This window comes from Siphateles boraxobius, unplaced genomic scaffold (genome assembly GCF_051911475.1).
Source record: "Siphateles boraxobius isolate OS27281-9 unplaced genomic scaffold, OSU_SipBor_1 41, whole genome shotgun sequence".
Taxonomy (NCBI): domain Eukaryota; kingdom Metazoa; phylum Chordata; class Actinopteri; order Cypriniformes; family Leuciscidae; genus Siphateles; species Siphateles boraxobius.
The window spans coordinates 6,439,050-6,455,993 of NW_027509042.1; the positions used below are offsets into that span (position 1 = coordinate 6,439,050).

At 36.2% G+C, this 16,944-nt stretch overlaps 1 protein-coding gene across 3 annotated transcripts in view; it reads left to right on the forward strand.

Moving 5' to 3' along the window:
* The first annotated feature begins 13,783 nt into the window (after positions 1-13,783).
* Positions 13,784-16,944, forward strand: part of igfn1.1 (immunoglobulin like and fibronectin type III domain containing 1, tandem duplicate 1) — a 37,442-nt gene continuing 34,281 nt past the window's right edge. Inside the window, exon 1 of one of the 3 annotated variants that reach the window (XM_077198000.1) lies at positions 13,784-14,084. The gene's annotated coding sequence lies outside the window, so the exon portion shown is untranslated. The remainder of the gene's footprint in view (positions 14,085-16,944) is intronic. The other 2 variants (XM_077197999.1, XM_077198001.1) reach the window with 2 other exon arrangements.

Below are 16,944 nucleotides of genomic sequence, written 5' to 3' on the forward strand. Positions count from 1 at the left end.
ATTTTGTGTGCAATTCAGAGATTCTGTATTGCACACATAATTGTATAAAGCAACCAATACAAGTGGAGCTAAATGACAATGTCTGAGTGTCACATATCTCTCTGTGTTTACTAGGTATCAGGTTTATGTAATCAATTGATTTAGCCAAGTTTGCCACTTTGGTCACTTTACATGTGAGTTAGACAATCTTTTTCTTCTATAAGTAGGTGATCGTGGCCAGAATAAAAAATGAAGGCTTCGTATCAATAGTCTGAAGTACTGCATAGCTCCCTGAAACCAGATTTGAACAATCAACAAGGTATTAAAGCCAGATTTGAAGATTATGACAACTTTTTGATTGAATTGTGTTCCTCACATTAAAGGGATAATTCACCTAAAAATGAAAATTCAGTCATCGTTTACTCACTCTCAAGTTGTTCCAAACCTGTATACATTTCTTTGAGTTTTATGTATACATTTGTATACATTTATTTTGTGTACATCCGCTTTGGGGCACCATTGACACACACACACACACACACACACACACACACAAACGTGTGTGTGTGTTGTGCCCCAAGGGCCTGGTTAGTAAACTTTCTTCAAAATATCTTCCTACACAAATAAATACGATGGAAGTCAATGGTGCCTCAGAACTGTTCCTTTGTGTTATATGTGGACAGAACGCAAAAGCTTCAGGACCTCAGATCAGCTCTTTATGAAACGTGTTGCCCTTTTGGAGCCTGAAAGCCACTGGTCACCATTGTCCTTCATTGTTTAAATGAAAAAGAGCAGCCTGGACTTTCTGATAAATAACATGCTGTGTTACGACAGCTGTTTAGGACATCCAATTCTGACACATCGGCAGAAATTTTCAGACCAGTCACTTAAACATCAGTGAACAGTGAGAGATTTCAACAGGATCCTAAAATTAGGAATGAGGTCAAGTGTATTTGCTGAATTGTCCCTTCCTCCCAAAAGCATAAATTCACTCAAAATCTTCCCTCAGTTATGCATATTAAACTACAGGCGTAGCAGCTGAACAGATCCCAGAGCTGCTGAACTGTGGATGTGGTCTCACATGTTAGTCACATCACGTTCTGCTTTATTATTATTATTGTGCTCTAGAGGAAGTCATTTAACCCTAACTTGCTGTACTTCTCCAGTGGGGATTCCCCTGCAGTCGCTCTACACGATAACGGTGCAGGAGTGAACACTTACTAAATCCTTCAGATCTAATTGATGGGCTCATCTCATAACTGCTTAAGATAGCTTCTGCACTGGGCCTTAGTGAACTTAGCTTTTTGAGAAGTTTCACTAGGGGCCTTGTGTTTGTGGAGTGTGACCAAAAGCTCTTTTATTCATTATAGGCTATAGGCAAGAAATGGGGGCTTATTAGAGACTTTATTGTGTTTAATTGTGTTTTCAGATTTGTTTAGCATTAAATTGTTTTATTTGAAGTCACCATCATGTCAGTTTGGGGCCAGATTTTATTTTTAAAGAAATTAATACTTAAATTCTGCATTAAATTGATTAAAAGGGACTTTTAGAATGTTACAAAAGCACCAAATCAGCAAATTAGAATGATTTCTAAAGGACCATGTGACACTGAAGACATGATGATTCTGAAAATGCAGGTTCTTTTCAGTATAATACTATTACCAGAGACAATTTATATAGAGACATGCCACTTACTCATTCCTCAATACAACTATATAGGGAAAACCCGTAACACCAAAGATGGCGGTTGTATGCACATGTCCCGCCCCTCCCGCTGGAAAGCCAATCGTCTGCTTTTAACAGTCAAGCCGGGAAACATTTAAGCCTATCGTCTGGTTCCACTGACGCATGCGCATAGTTGAGGTTTGCGACGGGAAAATACATTACTGTTTGAAAAGGCGGCAGATTTGATATGCAGTGTATGTGTGCGTTGTGTAAATATCAGACATCCCAAGTGTCTACCGCATATTGATAGCGGCTCCCTGATGCCCGCAAATTAGTTCAAATCTCCCGGAATCTAGAGCGAGCGAGCAAGAGTGCGCACATACTGTGCTTCAAGCCGTGTAGCGCGCGCACGTCAGAGAGGGAGAGAGCCCTTGTGCATGCGTAGTAAAAGTATAACCTGTGGGGGAAAAGGTGTTTTAAACCTTATTTTGGGGCAAAGTCATCAAAGTTTTCAGCGATTTTTATCATATTTTACTGCTGTTTCTATATACATGCAGTTTTTATGTCCCGGTGACCAGTGAAAGTGTAGTTCTGACTCTCTGCCCATTCATTTAGATAGGAGCCTGGTCTTGTTAGTCCGAAATAGTTGCCTGGAGGCTTTGCCAAGATGGCGGCCGAGTGGCATGACTTGCCTAAAAGGACTTTTGGTATTACTCGTTCTGATTATTTCTGATCAAATAAATGCAGCCTTGGTGAACAGAAGCGACTACTTTTAAACACATAAAAAATATGTATACTGATCCCAAAACTTTGAATGGTTTGTGTGTGTGTGTCAATATAATATGTTTTGTCCTGTGGGGAATCCAGAGTGTCTGCTGTGTCAGAGCCCTGGGATACCAGTGTGCCAGTGTGCTCTCCACTCAGTGCCTCTGGGTAAACACACTGCACAGCTGTTTGATTGATTACCAGTGAACCACTCTTGCTTTGATTAACAGCCATTCTCCAGCTTGTCACCCAAGTATCTGGTGTAATTTCTTGCTTTTTACTTGTCAGCAGATGGAGTGTGTGTAATTTTGACCAGTGCACTTGTCACCAATCCCAAGGGGATATAAGTGGTAATCACATCTCGATTAGGGAGCTGTACACTGCAAATTACTCCGTGTTGGTGTTGTGACAGTGTTAATTTACACAAGTTGAAAGATGGAAATAGATGCCTGAGTAATGTGCAAAATGCAAGATACAGACCAGCAAGCGACCAAATTACTAGTGTAATTAAAAACATTTGTTTTCACAAACTGTTGATGCCTTACAGTTGCGCACAACTTGCAAAATGTCCAAAGATCTGAATCATGTTCACACTGAATTCCAAACAATCAAATGAGTTCTAATTACAAAATAGTTCACTTGTTCAGTAAGACGTCAATAGAAACCATAATGACTTGAAAGCAAAAAGGTATTAGTGAACAACTAACACATTAATATGAGTATCTATAGCTCTCGATTTTACATTCAACGATTTTCTGTCATAATCTCAGATGTTTTCCATACAATGAAAATTCATAATGACCACATCTGTTAAGCTTCAAAAATGAGGGAATCTTTTTCTGGATAATTTTATATAGTTCAGATAGATTAGATTAGATTAGATAGGATAGATAGATAGATAGATAGATAGATAGATAGATAGATAGATAGATAGATAGATAGATAGATAGATAGATAGATAGATAGATAGATAGATAGATAGATAGATAGATAGATAGATAGATAGATAGATAGATAGATAGATAGATAGATAGATAGATAGATAGATAGATAGTGTTACATAAAAATACTGTACATTGATTAAAAAAATACATGTATTTCATAACAGCTTTTGTATCCCACTGTTATGTGATTCTTTTTGTTGGCACTATGCACAGTATATTCATCTTCTTACAGTACAGTATTTACAGTACATTCATCATATAGTCTATTTGTCGTCTAGTAATTCTAGCATATACATCAAAGTTGAATATTAAGCCCCTCGAGGTTGTCCACTGGTTTACAGCCGTGCGGATTGGAGCTTTGACTCACCAGGCTTGAAGAATTCCAGGCCTGTAATACTCCCAGGCTGTCCACTTTATCACAAGACCGTGTCGATTCACCGCTGACACGCACAGCCAAGGCAAGTCCCGGTAAACTTTCACCTTTTAGAAGTATTTATTCATGTCGTAACACAGGATCTAGTGCCATTAATTGGACGTCACGAGTGCACCAGTGGTTGTAGGGTCAAGTCAACAGAGAAGACACTGTGTTTGCAAGATTCTGGCTTAAGACCTGAAGAATTCACAGTCGACAGGTGTGAAAGGACCAGCACTAGAGAGAGAAAGAGACAGGGCAAAAAGACAAGGACACTATATATTAGGAGGAGACGGGGAAACCGTGTTGCCTAATGGGTAACACGAGAATGTACGAAAAAACACATTGAGCGCGAGGCAAATAGCTTGCCGATTAGCTGTTGGATGGGGGGAAATCAAAGCATATATCGACTGCAGCTGTAAATAGAGACGTCTCGGTTTTCAGCGCCCCACCCCCACCCGGCTCAACCTCCCCTCACAGATCACATGATGTACAGAAAATACCATTCAGGCCACCCACTCACTCCTCTTTCTCTCTAATGAAGACTCCTCTGATAGTACATCCAGGTGGATTTGGAGTGACTGGCAACTGCAGCACTGCAGGCTTAATATAAACCTAATACACGCGATCAGTTGTTTATATGATACTCGTGATATGCCATTCCTCTTAGTAATATGTCAGGCTTTTTGGGCAGAGTTCAAGGTTGGGATCGTTCTGGTGTCAGCTTTCAAAGTGAAGATCAGAGTAATATTTGTTTGGATTATACAATTGACAAAAGCTACGCTCCACTCACCTTGGTCCCTGCTAGTCACTCAGCTTTACAGAATGCAAACAGTAAAATGTACTCGTAAATTAGCAAAAACGTAATGTAGGACTTCATGATCAGGTTCAGTTGCAAGCTAAACATGGGCAGTGTGAGAGCATAATGGGTGTGTGTAGCTTCTGCTCTGAATGCAGTACATGCGTCTTCAGCGTCCGGTGTGAAAAAGCCTCGCATCCATTGGGAATGAATGTAATTACAGAGAAGGTCATAACTGGCAAACATTATATACATTCAAAATACAAGTACAAAAAAAACGTAGTCAATAACTTATGACACCATATGTTTTTACATTGCTTTAACTCGTCAAAATAAGTTAAGCCATTTCAACTTTATTTATAAGTTATACAAGATTCAACCATTTTTTTACCATTCAAGTCAGTTTAATGTAATTTAAGTTGAAATTACTTAAAAATCCAAGTTGATTGTACTCAATAGTAGCAGACTAGAAAGAAAATTCCACCAAGTGATTATTAAACTCGACGTGCAACAAAATAAGCTGTTTCCTTGTTAGTGTTGGTGCTTCTGAAACAATATTTAAAGTGTATTCTTCATTAAAGATGTAAGCCACGAACTAAACCAACCAGATACAAACTGAATCACAACATTATAAACTTTGATTTGAAGCAAAAACGTATTTGAAAATTAGACAAAAAGACAAAGAATGTGTCCTCAAAAGCTTCAATGAGAGAAAGAACAATGAATAAACAAAACAACTGATTTAAAGGTTTTGAAATGTAAATAAATAATAAATAAATGATAAATGAAGAAATAAAAATATAGACAATATATCTTATTTATTGCAAAATATGCACATATGTACGCACACAAATGTTTAAATATAGCGACATTGGACATTGAAATAACAATAACAATCAAATAATATGTCTTTCGTTTATTGCAAATATAAGTATATATTTACATATTTAAGTAACAACAAAATGAAATAAAAATTATGGATAAATATAACACTTGATTTCAAGATGTTTATTACATATACAATATACAATTTATGCTTGTATAGCTTAGTGTTAATTTCACTGCTCTGGTTTCAAATATTTATTTCAGTTTCATGCAAGTTTACTGTTTTAATAATACTGCAAGTGCACCTGGCATTGGCAAATGTGAATGTGGAAGAATATAAAACAGTTGTAGCCGTGTGATTGATTTTTTTTGGAAGCAATTCATTTTCCCACACACAGTGACTTAAAATGAACCAGGCCTTGACCTGCTGGAAGCCGTCTAATACCCTGCACTGGTTATCATTTAGCCATGGGAGAGCTAGTTAATAGACTCTTGAACTAGATCTCCAACATAAACACACCACTGAGAAGTTAACACAGGCATGAGTACAAAACATAAAAACAAGTTTCTCTGCAATACAGCAAAAAATGGGAGCCTGTGGAAATTCCCATGCAGCGGTTTAAACAAACGAGAATGTAATCCAGTCTGAAAACCCAAAATAAGATTTCAGGTTTTGATATTAATTGGTGCCTGAAATACTGTATGTTTTCCCTCTCTAAGATGGTATATATGGTATTGTGTTTGTTAGCAAAATCATCAGTTGGTTATGCGGTAAGATCATCAGTTAAAGTGATGGACACAAAAATACATTGGTATTTACAGATTATCATGATGAATCATCTTATTTAGAAATGAATATTTACATGCGCGACATGACATATTTATAACTGCAAGATGCAGCAATTCCAACTTATTAGCTAAAAATATATCCTCGCAAGCTGAAATTCACAGATAAGCTGTTGACATTTCATTACGCACATATGCTATTTTCTCCCCAAACACTGTGATCAGTCTTACAAAACTACTTTAGCATGTCCTCTGCGCAACAACATACATTTAGAATGCTGTTATTTTTTTCAAAAAAGGCTTAGAACAAACGTTTTATGTAATATTCTCAGTCATCTCACATCTCATTTATGCTATTTATAGGAAGGGTTCCTTGCTCACTCCAAAAAGTTGTTCAGTCATATCTGAGATGGTGATGGAAACTCCTATACTGTGTTTAAATGTGTAATGTCAGAGGTGAGGTAACATTAAAATCATCAACAAAAAGGCATATTTGCCTATAGCTAAAGTATTTTGTTAATACCCGTCTGCATGCAGCTGCAGCACTTAATAGACCAAAATGTTGTACACTCGATAAATGGGAACATAAATTGTGTTCTGGATCATACAAAAACTGGCCTGGAGCATACATGGATGGATTAGATTACACAAACAAACAACCAAAAATATAATTTCTCATCAAAGGCGCCAGAATGCTGTACCGGATCGTTTCGGCTCAATTTGACCCCTGCTGGCCCTTGTTGAACTGCCAACGTCAACCTGGAACTAGAGCAACATCAAAATGATTTTGACGTACAATATCAGCATTCTAGGATAAACATGATTTATTATAATTGCACTGTTATTGCAATGTTTAAAGTGTTTTTATAAATCTATTTCCACAAACGGGCTACAATTATATGACGACAACATCATGGGGTGTCAATAGATATGGATTACCTTCACGCAATGTGTAAGTGACAAACTTTTCCCACCTTCCAGTAACCTCTTCACAGCCAGTGTTCCCTAAAAATAACTGCTGATTTACATGTTGTCTGGAGTTGTGTTCTGTGCAAGCTGTGCTGGAATAGCTGCCATGAAGGTGCTTTAAATCAGTGGTGCCGTGTTAGGGCTTCAGTGGGGGACTTTTGCCACTTGAAGGGTTTGAGAGTGATGTCACACTAACTGTTGCTTGCAACTCATCGAGACACTCGACAAGGACTAACTAGAAAACCAATTGCTTCCTGGGAGGCATGAACCGTGCAAACATTAGCTGTATAATAAAGGTTTATGTATAGTTGTTCGCCACAAAATTTTGATTTTCTGGGCCATTGGAGCAAAAATAAAACATATCAGAAAGCGTCATGAGTGCTGCATCATTTTGTTTAAATTTGCTCGAAACTTCAGTTATGAAGACTCAATTATACTTCAAAATCAGTTTCATATAGTGAGAAAAAACATGCCATATCGCTGTTACGGTCCAGATGATGGTGCAAATAAACAGGGCTATATCATCTATTTTTATAAAACAATAATGGGTGTGGATGATCAAAAACAAACAAATAAGTGAAATGACTGAAGTGCTGACAGGTTGTCAAATTGGGAAAGCGTTAATGATGAGTGAGAGCATGCGATGGAGGAGGGTAAATATAAATCCACATGTTGGATTCGCAGTTGAGGAAAATGTGGTTCTCATAAAGTCTTAATCACCACCACCAAATGAAATCTGGTCTCAGTGCCTGACCTTTATCTCTTGCTAAAGCATAGACTTGACACTGTAATATTTCTTTACCGTAATATCATTTAATTTACTTTCAAAAAAGGATCATATACTTTACTTTGTGTGTTAATAATATTATTATTGGTAACACTTTACAATAATGTACATTAGTTAATGTATTAACTAACATTCATGGCATTGATAAATACATTTGTTACTGTATTTATTAATCTTTGTTAACATTACTTAATAAAAATACAGCTGTTCATTGTTTGCTCATGTTAGTTCACAGTGCATTAACTAATGTTAACAAGATTTTAATAAAGTATTAGTAAATGTTGAAATTAACATTAACAAAGATGAATAAATGCTGTATATGTGCAGTTCATTATTAGTTCATGCTAACTAATGTAGTTAACTAATGTTGACTAATAAACCTTATTGTAAAGTGTTATGTATTATTATTATTATTATCATTTTTATATGTACTAGGTCTAGAAAGAAGGCATCCAAACAAATGAGCCCTTCAGAACATGGCACAAGATTCAGACATGCAGCGGTGGTTGAATTATACAGTGTATGTTGGACTGATCAAAAGTGATCAATCTTGTCTCATATAACCACTATTCCTAGTTCACAAATATTTGTCTGCATTGAAATACATTTCTTGCAATGACTCATCTTTGTTATTTAGTCCAGAAAAAATGTACATGGCTAATCACTTTATTTGCAGATTGATTAACACCTTGAAATCCAACTTTTTCCACTTCCATCCTCATTTGCACATGCACCATAAATTAACACCCTGGAAAAAAATAATTGACTTTTTCATTTCATTTTTCGTTTTAATTAATTAACAAGTGAGGTGGTTTAAGATAGAGAATAATGCCGGATCAAGACAATTATAAGTTGCATATTATGTTGAGGCCACTGTTTTTTATTAATTCATGCAAAAGATCACATCCGTTTTATTTCCTTAATATATTAAAACAGTACATTTTCGACATAATAAGTAACAAAAATATCTTTAAAAACACTGTAAGAAAAGAATGTAAATTTACAGGTAAATATCTGTATTTTTTTACAGAATTTTGCCGTTTTGTCATTAGCCTATACAGTGAATGCCTGTTATTTTATTGATATTTGCTGTAATTTAAAGGTTCACCATTAAATTTACAGGTAATTGCTTGTATTTTGGTTTTACAAGTTTTCCTTTAAGATCATTAAGGGGGTTAAGGTGAGTTTTAAGGTTAAATAATAACAAGAAATAAAATACTATAATGATTCAATAGGCTAGTATTTGTACAATGTACAGTAGGCAGGCCTATTGAATCATTATGGTCTTTTAATCTTGTCTTGCAAGATGCTCATTGTGATCATCATTTGTATTATTCTCCCCTAATTTCATGTATATTTTATGTCTTTTATGAATATTTTTTCAAATCTGCGTTGCTGCACATTGCGTGGCTTTGTGCGCGTGTGGTAATGTATGCTAATGTTTTTCCACGGTTTAATAAGCCATTATCAACAGTAATATACTGTAATTTAATCAATTTTGACTGTACACTGTAAAAAAAAATCCCGTTGTTTTTACGGAATAAAACCGGCAGCTGTGGTTACCAGAACTTTACCGTCAAAAATACAGTATCAACGTTATTGGTTTTACAGACTTAACGTAAAATTTACAGTAATAAACCGTATTTCATAATCTGATTTAATGTTAATTTACCAACCCATTGAAGTATTAATATCTGTTTTGTACCATTGTAATACACTGACAACCAACAATCACCACAGCAGTGATGAGAGTCACGTGATAAATCAAAGCTTATCACAAGCAATCTTCCACAAGAAAGTTAATAATATTATATAGAAGCTGCACAGTGTCATTCGCACAAACATTAAACACCATCACGGTAACACACATGAAATTATAAAAATGCAATAAACATTAATTTAACAACATTAAATGTGACATAAAACCCTAATGTACATAACTGATTAGAAAAGAACTAAGAAAACTAAGAAGAAACAGTTATTTCAATAAAAATACATAAAATGTGAAGTGTCACGCAGGGAATTGTGGGAATGTCAATTTACGGTTTTTCACTGTAAATTATACAATGAGTTGTTCTTTTTCACTTTCAAAAACTGTAAATTTAACGGTATTTTACAGTAAAATTACATTAAATGTACCGTTAGATCTATCACAGTTATTTACCGTATATAGTAAGGAAACTTTCTGTTAACCAATTAACAGTTTTGCACTGTAGCATTTTTACAGTCTTTTACCGTTAAAATCACGATAATTTTTTACAGTGTAAGGTAAATTCTGTATTTTTACGGTTTTTGCATGTAATTTTGAGAAATGGTTATTTGCTGTAATTTAACGGAATCCGTCTGGAAACTTTGCTGCCAGAGATTTACCGTTTTTTTACGGGGATTTTTTTTTTTACAGTGTATGTATCCTCAATGCTAACAAGCATAAGTCATTTAATACAAAAATCTACATATTCGGTTAGATCTTCTATAACAGATGTATATATTAATTAAAAATCATAGTTGACTTCTTGCAGGATTCAGTTTACTACTTCCTTTTGAACTTCAGAATAGAATACAACAGAGACAACAATGCAGAACATTATAGTCGTGCAACATGGCATTCAATGTGTATGGCAATGCTGTACTTCTCTGAACATTGTTCATTTACTACCAGGGCCGCCAGCTGTGTTCACTCGTTAGAGACCGTCATATACTGTATAAATGGAAACTTGTAAACCAAATGCAAACCATCACTGAAGGTGCAAATATTACATTTATTACATGTTTAACATAATTATTATTTTGTATTAACATACATTAGTATTAGTGCTTCCATGAACAAAATAATCTAATTACCAAGTGCAAAGCATTGGCTTTCTAGCATTAATATTAGTCTGTATACTGTAGCAGCATTTTAGTTACAGACAATCTGTTTCACGACCACATTTTGATTGGCACATTTGACACATGAACTTCGTCAAATGTGAGAAGAACTAAAACTGCAGTTCTATGCTCAAGTTATGATTAGTTTTTATTCATGTTTAGAGCGAGGACTAGATAATTGGTAATAGTTAGTTGATTATTTCACTGTATTGTAATTGTCTGTCACTGGTTCAGGCTGTTCTAATTTACCATAAAATTATGCATCTGTTAAATGGGTCGCAATGAGTGTTACGTTAATGAAGCAGTCGCAATAAGCTTGTGTTTTATGCCTGCTAAAACTGTGCGATGTACAGTATGTGCGATTTTGGCAATCCTATAAGATCATTACAAATTACAGTGTACGACATGGATCTAATAAACTTGGGTACGACATGTATGTAGACTGGTGATGGCACCAATTCAGTCGTAGATACGACGCAAGTTTGTATAGAATGATAAAACGTCATCAGCATGCGCTGGTAAACAAATATAGAGCAAGATGAATCACACTTTGTCAATTGTGTTTTTTATGTGCGCTAAAAAACAGGGATAAAGCGAAAGAGGAGAGTATGGATGGAGTCATGGAAACAATCACGGACCGTCGGATGCATATGGCACACAAAATAGGAAACACTGCTGGAGTGTCAATCAGTCGTCATCTGATTGGTTGAATTCTCCGGGATTTCCCGGAGAAGTGTGTGTCGAGTTCTTTAACGGACCACCTGGAAACAAAGCCATTTTAACGCCAAACCTCTCAGTGAAGAAGAATACCATCGTGTTTACAACTGTAACAATGAACGTTTATCAGGATCAACTAAATGCTGGATTTTTAAAAGTATGTGAAGTTCACATTGTTGCAGTAAACTTGCGAACCTTTTTTGAATGAATGCACGGCAGTCTGTTATTTTAGGGACATCACACCTTAACATGACGCTTAACAAAATGAACTGTAAATTGGTTGCTTTGCAGGTCCTCATGGGCAGTCCTTGGCCAATGAAATCTGATATGGTTTCCAGACTTTCTGCAGCCAGTCTGAAGGTCTGGCTATGCAAGAATGTCCAACAAATATGTGAAAGGGTCATGTGTTTTTCTAGCTGGGGATTACGTCATCCACTTCCACAGTGGTTGCTGTGTATTAAAGAGAAAAAAGGACAACAAATTGTTTTAGTGTCAACCTATAAGTTTTTTTAATGTTATTTTAGTCATATTTTTTCTGGGAAATGCTAACTTTAGCCTGCTAGAAAAACTCTAATACAGAGGCTGATGGTAAAATTTACATCTTTCTCTTTTCTGACTGCCGTTTTCAATCTCTCTCTATTTTTTTCCATCTTTTTGAAAGTTGTGAAAATACTATTGGGAACACAACATAAAAATAGTTAATGTATCATTCACCGCTATGGACGTTTATGCAACTATGACGACTTCTGCTTCTTAGAAACCCGGAAATCTGAGAAAAAGGTCAATACGATTTGTAACTGAGCGCCTAATAACAATCAATCACTCATCAACAAAGAACACGCTTCTTCGATGTAGACCATCCTACATAACTTTGCTCAGCGCACAATGTTACTCATTCGTCCTGCTTCCATTTGTAGACTTAGCAGCAAGGCCATGGTGCAGTTTAATGAGAAGGTAATAAAAACTCGTGACCCAGTGGCCTTTGTCGGTCATGACTCCATGAGGATTAGCCATATTTTCCCACATGAAAACATCTTTTACCATGTGTGCTCCAGGTCAGCCTTCACGTGGTTCTGCTGTTCGGAACATCCAAGCCGTTACACTCGGAATTCAGTGGTTTATTAGTTGGGTTTAATTCCAAGTACACAGGAGCTGAACGCAGAGAATGTCAAGGAGATTACAGTGAAACATGAGTATCAACAAACTAACATGGACACACTAATGCACACTATACTTTTTACATCTAAAATGTGGCAATAAACACATGCTGATAATTATAGAGGAGATTATATTTATGTTGTAACACAAATGCCTCATTTATCTGGCTGAAATGAGAGGAGTGTATCTTTCCTAACACCTAAATGCAATCTGTGCTCCACTCCATGGTTGTAACCAAATGATAAACTCACAAACATAATTGCCTAGGGGATTGTTTACTTAATTAATATAATTATGTAAAATAATAATGTCATGTATTTTATGATTGGCTATTTTTTCAAGGCTGATTCATAATGTTATGTCACATATATAAGATACGTGCATAAAGTCCAAAAGTCTTAGACCAAACAATCTGGGATATTTTTTGCATAGAAAAAACTTTTAGGGATTTGCAATACATTTTTTTAAAAAAGATTATGTGCATCACTCAAAAATAAAGGTTCTTTATTGGCATTAACGGTTCCACAAAGAACCTTTAACATCCATGGAGCCTTTCCCTTACACTAAAGGTTCTTTATACTCTTAAAAATAAAGATTTTCATAAAAGAAAAAGATGATGTTTTAAAATCTATGATTGTTTTGAAAAAACACAAGTGGTGCTTGTAAGAACACTCTGTATTTTTGTATTAGATCACAACATGTTCTCTGTGCAGCTAACGGCATAAAATGCTTCATTTTTATCAGTAACATTACCAGTACATTTAAGTTGTATTGCAAATTATTTCTTTTTATTAAAGAGCAGAACATCAACCACACTGCTGAGATATCAGTATATATATATATATATATATATATATATATTTTTTTTTAAACTATTAAGTTAATCAAAGCTGATTAAAGCATAAAGCCTAAAATAAACCCTAATTCGACAATTCATTCCGGTATTTGACTGTCAAACTGACGTAAAACTATGCTGTTCCCAGGTAAGATCAAGATGAAATAATTTCAAAAGTAATTTCATAACAGTAAGGTTTCAACAGGAATGAGGATTCTTCCCAGAGACCCTCCCCTCCAATAGGAGAACTTGCTTTTGGCGGAAGACGAGGTTGAATACATGGCACAACACACACACACACACACACACACACACACTCACACACTCACACACACACACACACACACACACACACACACACACACACACACACACACACACACACACACACACACACACACACACACACACACACACACACACACACACACACACACACACACACACACACACACACACACACACACACACACAGGATTTATTACCTTGGACAACTTGGAAGCAGCACTCAAATATCAGAAGAGGCCAGAGCACTTTGAAAGAAGCAAGAGAGGAGCACAGAGAACTGTGAACAGGTATGGATTTTTTTTTAGTCTTTTTGTTGTTGTTGTGACAGAACTGAGAGACATGCACAAAGAACAAGAAAACAATAAGAGCTTTATACCTTTGTATTGTGCCAAAGGCTCTCGCCACCCTGTGTACCTTGAACAGAAACTTGTATGTTTTCTACGGAACACAAACTAAGTTTTTTGCTCTGTTGGGTGTACTGAACTATGAATGTACTTTGACTTAATATAACGCCTGTGGAGTTTTTACAATGCAGAGCTGACAACCTCATGTTACTTTAAGTTCTGACACCTCTAAACTCTAAAATGATCTTCTTCTGGTTTTAAGATTTACTCCCTGTTTATAGACTTACTTTATACAGTCTCATAACATTATTGGACATAACATAGATGTTTTAAATGCAGTTTCTTACAACTAATTTGGTGGCGACACATCAGAATCGTTCGAGTTGGTCTTCCCGACTTGGGTTTCGGAGTCTGGAATCTGTGATAGCTGCTAGTCAGGTGGCATGAAGTCAAATCAGAACAGTTGCAGAGATGTTCTAACTATAGATACAAGTATCACATCAAACGAAGCCAATGTACATGAAGGATTTTGAATCATTGGGTAGATGTCCATGACAGATGTGCCATGTAACATTTAAAATAAAAATAATAATATCTTCCGACGAATGATTCGTTTTTCAGTGATCATTGAACTGATCATTTTCAGTGCTTTTGAGTTTTTAACAAATCATGCGAATGATGCTATTGTAATGGAAAATGCAATGGTAGGGAAAAAACAAGCATGTAAGTGATGGTGTAGCGGTCAATAATGTGGGATATCGCACCTATTTCGTACCTGGATTCAACGTTCTGGTTGCTAAATGTGAAATGTGAATTATTCAAATTTTACTTACTAACTCTCAAAAACACAACCTCAATATATCATATTAAACATATAATTTACAAGATACAGAATTTACAAAAATATCGGTGTGACAGAAATGAAGTAGAAGCTGTGTACGAAAAAAAAAAACAAGACCTTATGGAACAATAAAATCTTAATGTGCACTGTACCTATGGGAGTTGCTTTAAAATATTCAGTGTGACTATAACGTGAATCCACACAATCTCCTAATGCTGGCTTCTGCATTGATGCTTTATGTGGTGAAGTGCTGAAAACACATCTGAACATTTTAAAGCTCTTCCTGAAATATAGAAACTGGAAATAAACAACAAATTGGCTCATCAATTATTATTTACCAGTTAAGCTTGTCACTGGCAGACATTCATTTATCTTTAAATGATGTCTTCTGGGAGCCACAGATTTTTATCTGCACACAGAGTTAAGAGGTGCATGGGGACATTTGAGAAACCTGGAGAGTCTATCCACAGGAGCCATTTTAACTGGGCAAGGCTGAAAGGACAGAGGGAGAGATTTTATCGCCAATCAGAGAAATATAGGACGGTGATAGACAGAGCAAAATTGGCTTTGCCTATTACTAAAGGTCATTTTGCTCACTTAAACACCCTGTGGAATCGCATCTTCTGTACTCTAAATAAAGTACTGACAAGCAGGCTGATTTATAATGTGGTCATTTCCTCACCTAAAGCATGTGTTGCTTCAATCTAAGACCTAAGGGGCTCATTGCCAGCCTTCCCTAAAAGGAAAAATAGACTTGCTCCCATCAATATTGCATTTAATGCATGCCTGGCTAGTGTGCTGTTTGAGAAAATTACTTATGAACTGCTGGGATTAGGCGATTACTAAAATAATCCCTGTTGTGAAAATTAGATTTATTTTTATTAACATTTTCCTCATGATGGTTAAATACCTCTAAAAATGTGTCAATTTTGGAGAATGTAATTTTAGACATTTTAGAAAGCACAACTTACCCATTGGTGTGCGCATAAATATCACCTTGCTAGTACATTGCACGTTAATGATATGCATGCTATTACTTCCTAAGTGGCTCTCTTACAGAACTTCGCCGGTTTCTCGAAATGTAAATAACTAGCACCAACCGAGGGCTGCGCTAGGCTGGTATGGTAGCCTATCATTTGACAAATGACTGTGTCTTACTAAACATGTCAGCAGGGCAATTCACAGAGAGGAAAAAAAGGTTAGTGGTATAGTTTAAAACTTGAGCATGTCATTAGACTTGCTTTTCATATAGTCATGTGAAGTGGTAGTTTACTCATGCACTGTTATTACTGCTATACAGCACGGCCTGCCGCTGGCATGTAATTATGTTTTGAAGCATGGCTTCTCATGCTTCATAACTTCTCACCGGTTTCTCAGCACGATGAAAATGTCTCCTTTTATGCAGCAGTTCTTCTGATCTGAAATACAGGTGGAAACCCCTGGAAGCTATACTAACACAGGCGAACTTTGCACAATAAACCACTAATTTTTTCATTAAGATGGAAATATACCTACATTTAGGCGTAGAATGCCCAAGATGGCAGTGAAATGAAGTGCTTTCTTGTCCCCATATAAGCATGTGCTTGCGCTGAGTGGTGTGAAGCTCAGGTTGCGTGTAAACTGAATACCCTCAGCTTGGCAAGCTTCAGTGTCGGGGTATTTTGCTCAGGAGGGTTAGATAGCTCATTTTCCAAAATGTGCTGAAGCCAAGGGCTGCTTAGGACTTACTGAAAACTGGCATGGGTGTTCAAATAATTTGTCTTTCTGAATACCTTGTGCTGTAATCAGAGAATTTGCATGAATGGGTGTTTCTCAAATAATTTTGTTCTTGCAGCCAGATTTTACACTGGACATCAAGTTACACAATACTGAAAGCGTTTCTCATACAAAACTAAGGGAAATTGACAATTTAGTTTTCTACATGCCTCTTGAATTTTGATGGTTTTATGCTCTCTGCCCAAA